This window comes from Leptonychotes weddellii, chromosome 3 (genome assembly GCF_054177405.1).
Source record: "Leptonychotes weddellii isolate Sample4059 chromosome 3, ASM5417740v2, whole genome shotgun sequence".
NCBI classification, from domain to species: domain Eukaryota; kingdom Metazoa; phylum Chordata; class Mammalia; order Carnivora; family Phocidae; genus Leptonychotes; species Leptonychotes weddellii.
This window is the reverse complement of record NC_138371.1, coordinates 105,412,903-105,418,209: the sequence shown is the minus strand read 5'-3', so window position 1 is coordinate 105,418,209 and position 5,307 is coordinate 105,412,903.

The window sequence follows — 5,307 nt, the reverse complement described above, 5'->3', positions numbered from 1 at the left end:
TGTGTTGGCATCTCAGCATTCCTGTGCTGGCACTCTCCTTCCTTCTACAAAATCATCTCATGGCAGGTTTGGGTGAACACGAATAGAGAATGTCTATCTGGCTCATGGGTTTTAGTGCATTGTTGCACACAGGAGGAGAACATGAAGCATCTTATTGGCTTTTCAGTTGCTGATAAGCAGGCCCTCTTGAAGTCATACTTCATAGGCTCCCAATTACAACTTTGAATGGGATATGTGGGTTTTGAGAAAAATCTGAGAAAAACTAAACACATTAGGAAACCTGGAGGTCATGAGCTGCTTCACCTCTTAAGTCTCCCCAGTTCTGATTTCTTTTTCTAATGTCTTCTTCATCTTCATTCTGTGCCTACTCTTTAGCACACAATTCTGGTAGTAATTAGGAGATCTGAGTTGTATTTTATTTGATGGAACTGAACCTGGAGGTGAATAAATCTAATTAAAGTTACCATCGAATGCTCACACAACTTCATGCCCCAGATCAAGATAAACAGAGGCTTTGCCAGAGGAACATCTAAATCTGCTGCAACAATTGTCAGCTGCCTTCACAAGGTCTTTCTTGGCAGAGTGATGGATTCAACAGCAATGCCATTAACCTCATAATAATCACCTCTCCACTTATGGGAAGGCACCCTGTGAGAAAGCTTATTCCAAGAACATTAGAATGAGAACATTAGAATTAAAGAACATGTGGGGCTGGGGGATGTAGGAATGGGAGATTAAGCTAGACTCTGTCAGTCCTCCAAATAGGTATGAGTGATGGCTGAGATTAAGCCGTGATTGACCTGTGGTATTGTCGACAGTGATATCCTATCTAGAAGTTCACAGAGTACCAGCTGCTGTTCCTTGCTTCTGTATCTTAACACAAAATGAGGGATACTTCACAGAGCTAGCAGGGAGGTTACAACCGATGGATTTAAATAATAGCCCTTTAAAAGAATAAGGAAAAATGTAAAATAATTCTTTAAGAAAAGAGAAAGTGCCGTGGAGGAAAAAAATGGGATTTGTTGTCAGTTATGAGTGAGTTTGAATCTTAGCTCTACTTTCTTCTACTGGGAGTCTTTACCTCCCTCATTACACTAGTGAGCAGGCTTGAACAACTTCGGAAGAGGTTTCAATACCCTTTTCCTTCAAAACATCATTCTGAAAAGGAATGTGGAGAATCTCCTTAGATTTTTCTTTCTTTCTTTTTTTTTTTTGTTAGCTTCCTGAATTTTCTTTCTAGTTTCTATAATGCCTTCACAACACACAAAAGATAGAAGGAAATAAACAAAAACATCCAGTTAGAGAAATCCATGATTCCATGCAATCAATGTTCCATGATGCAGATGGAATCTCGTATGATATTAAAAAAGTGGTAGCATTTGGGAGTGATATGGGAGTGATACTCCAGGAAAGAAAAGTCTAGGTGGAGGGACCAGCATGTCTGTGAAAGGCACACAGACAGCAAGGAACAGAGCATAATGGGGACACAGTGAATTTGTCAGTAGTAAAGTCTAGAAAATGATGTAGATTTGGTGTCCCAGCATAGTCTTTTTAATGTCCAGGAATATATGTCTTTTTTGTTTGCTAGGGACAGAACCTAGAATTGAGATAGTTTATGTGAAAGGGGAATTAATTAGTTCACACAACTGGGAAGTCCAAGACTGGTTTCAAGTATGGCTGGTTCTACAGAATCAAATCATGGAATTAGATTCTGTCTTTCTTCCTTTTTTGACTATGTGGGGGTCTATTTATGGGCTAGCAGTTCTCTTCATTTAATGTACAGATTTTTCCTTACGCTAATTCTGCACTTTTTTCCCAGCACTTTTTACTTAAAAATTGTTTTTTAATTTTAATTTCAGGATAGTTACCATATGGTGTTAGATTAGTTTCAGATGTATGATATAGTGATTCAACACTTCCATACAATGCCTGGTGCTCATCACAAGTGCCCTCCTTAATCCCCCCACCCCCACACAGACTTCCCCTCTGGGAACCATCAGTATGTTCTCTATAGTTAAGAGTCTTGTTTCTTGATTTGTCTCTCTCTCTCTCTTTTTTCCCCCATACTTGTTTTGTTTCTTAAATTCCACATATGAGTGAAATCGTATGGTATTTGTCTTTCTTTGACTTATTTCTCTTAGTGTAATATTCTCTAGCTCCATCCATGTCATTGCAAATGGCAAGATTTTTTCTTTTTTATGGCTAATATCCCATTGTATATACATACCACATCTCTCTTGGTTATTACAGTTTTGTAGTAAGTTTGGAAATCAGGTAGCATACTGTATCGAATATTGTTACTTTTTAAAAAGTATTTTAGATATATTTTTAAAAGATTTATTTATTTATTTGAGAGAGCAAGAATGAGAGAGAGAGAGAGTACATGAGAGGGGGGAGGGTCAGAGGGAGAAGCAGGCTCCTCGCTGAGCAGGGAGCCCGATGCAGGACTCGATCCGGGGACTCCGGGATCATGACCTGAGCCGAAGGCAGTCGCTTAACCAACTGAGCCACCCAGGCGCCCTAGATATTTTTGATCTTTTGCATTGCCATAAAAATTTTAGGGCCAGCTTTGTCAATCTCTACAAAGAACTTGTTGGGATTTTGATATCTATTATACTGAAATTGTAGGTCAATTTGGGTAGGACTGTCCTCTTAACAAACTTCAGATTTTCAATAAATAAGCACATTCTACTTTTCTATTTATTAAGATTTCTTGAATTGCTCTCAGAGAAATACCTGCAGGAAGCCAGTTAAATAACTATTTGAATGTATCCATGAAGAATACAAGTTTGTAGGCCTTGCCTGTTTGTTCCAGATTCAGGCTTAGTGAAGGAAAAAGTAGCTTTTTCTGGTCTTTCTAAAAACAGGTTTCAGTAAAGCAAGGAAGGAGGACCAGGGGAGACTAATTGTGCCGAATGGGGACTCTGAAGAAGGTGTTGGTAGTGTTTCAGAAAAGGGTAACAGCAGATGGGATGGAGTCAGAGAGTGGTGGGCATAAGCTGGAAAGAAAAGTGCTGGGATTCAGGGGTAGATTAAAATATCATTTTCTTGAACTAGTTAAGTGGTTTTCAGAGAGGAATTTGGCTAGAAAGAGGTTTTCCTTCAGTCCATTCCTTCTGAGATTCTGTTTACTTCTCATCTCCCAAAACCAGGGACTTTGGGGGCCAGTGTCTTTGGCACATCTCAGTAGTGTAGAAACAACTTCTGACCTCATAACACCTTAAAAAGTAAATTAAAAATTCTGAATAATAATTTTTTTTTGCAACATCCAAGTATAGGAGAATGTAAAGACAGTGTTTTATCTCAAATACAATGTATTATGCAAGAACATGAGTTTGAAGTGACATTGGACAATACACTTTGGGCTGGTAGGGGATTTCAGAAATGTTGCAGGGGAATGGCAAACAAACCCAACTGAGTAATAGGAGCTTGTAGAACCAATCTTCTTCATGGCTCCAAACTTAGATGTGACTAGACAATGTGGGAAGCTTTATTCAGCTCATGATAGATCCTGGCTTCTATGAACTTTTCTGAATTTAAAAAAAGTTTTCTTCATAAGCATCTAATAAGTTTGGGAACCCAAATATTGTTTTGCAATTTGTTTTTCCTCTTACTCTGGAACTTATTTTAAAATCTTCTTTAAATATACTTTTCTGAAGTAGAGTGATAGATGCATGAGAATTTACTATACTATTCACTTTATTCAGTCTCTCTTCTAAGGTACATGCAATATACAATGAGTGAGCCTAGATTAGTTACTGATTTTGAACCAGAAAAATCATGGAAGCAAACCTGGAAAGATAGAGATTGTCAAGTGAAAAAAAAGGCAGGTGCAAACTTTTTGTATAAGTATGATCTCATTGTGGCTAAAATATATATGTATGTATAGTATCATATGGTACATATATAGGAAAATTATATATAAAATGTATGAAAGTTATATATAACATATATGCATTTTATAAATGAATATAGTATATATATATATAAACATTTAATATCAATCTATACGTATAGAAAAATATCTGGAAGGATATATGTTAAACTTTAATTTCTGGGTACAGTGGACTGAATGTTTGTGTCTCCCCTGAATTTGTATGTTGAAATCTTAACCCCCAATGTAATGCATTAGGAGGTACCTTTAGGAGGTAATTAGATCATGAAGGTAGAGCCCTCACAGATAGGATTAGTGCTCTTACAAAAGGGACATCAGGGAACTCTCTCACTTCTTTCTACCATGTGAAGACACAAGAAATCATCCATCTTCAAACCACAAGAGAGCCCTCACCTGAATCCAACCATGCTGGCACCATGATATTGGACCTCCAGGCTCCAGAACTGTGAGAAATAAATTTCTATTGTTGATAAGCCATGCAGTCTATGGTATTTTCTTATAGCAGCTGAAGCTGACTGAGACACCAGATATTAGGGTATAATTTCTACTTTTCTCAAAAGTTTTTTCTAACTTAAAAATATATATTTTTACAAAAATACTTTTTAAAATAGTAAAAACCATTTAATTGTACAATTTAGTATTTTTTTAAAAAAAGAAATGTATGAAATTGACTGCAAAACAAAAAATACAATTAGGAATTAAGGTCATTATTTTTTTTTTTTTGGAATTAAGGTCATTAAATAATGATCTTAAAATGTATAATTCAAGAGAAGTTATCATAACTCCAGCGTGTAACCTGATAATATTGTTTCAAATGCACAAAGCAGAAATTGACAGAGTAGAAAGGAGAAATCTATAAATACACAGTCACAGTGGGAGATTTTAACACATGTCTTTAATTAGTATGTCTTATTAACTAATTAATTTATCAATAGACCAAAAAATTTTTTTTAAAAATTTTTATTGTTATGTTAATCACCATACATTACATCACTAATTTTTGATGTAGTGTTCCATGATTCATTGTTTGTGCATAACACCCAGTGCTCCATGCAGAATGTGCCCTCTTTAATACCCATCACCAGGCTAATCCATCCTCCCACCCCTTCCCCTCTAGAACCCTCAGTTTGTTTTTCAGAGTCCATTATCTCTCATGGTTCATCTCCCCCTCCGATTTCCCCCCCTCCATTCTTCCCCTCCTGCTATCTTCTTCTTCTTTTTCTTTTCTGAACATATATTGCATTATTTGTTTCAGAGGTACAGATCTGTGATTCAACATTCTTGCACAATACACAGTGCTCACTATAGCACATACCCTCCCCAGTGTCTATCACCCAGCCACTCCATCCCTCCCACCCCCCCAACTCCAGCAACCCTCAGTTTGTTTCCTGAGATTAAGAATTCCTCATATC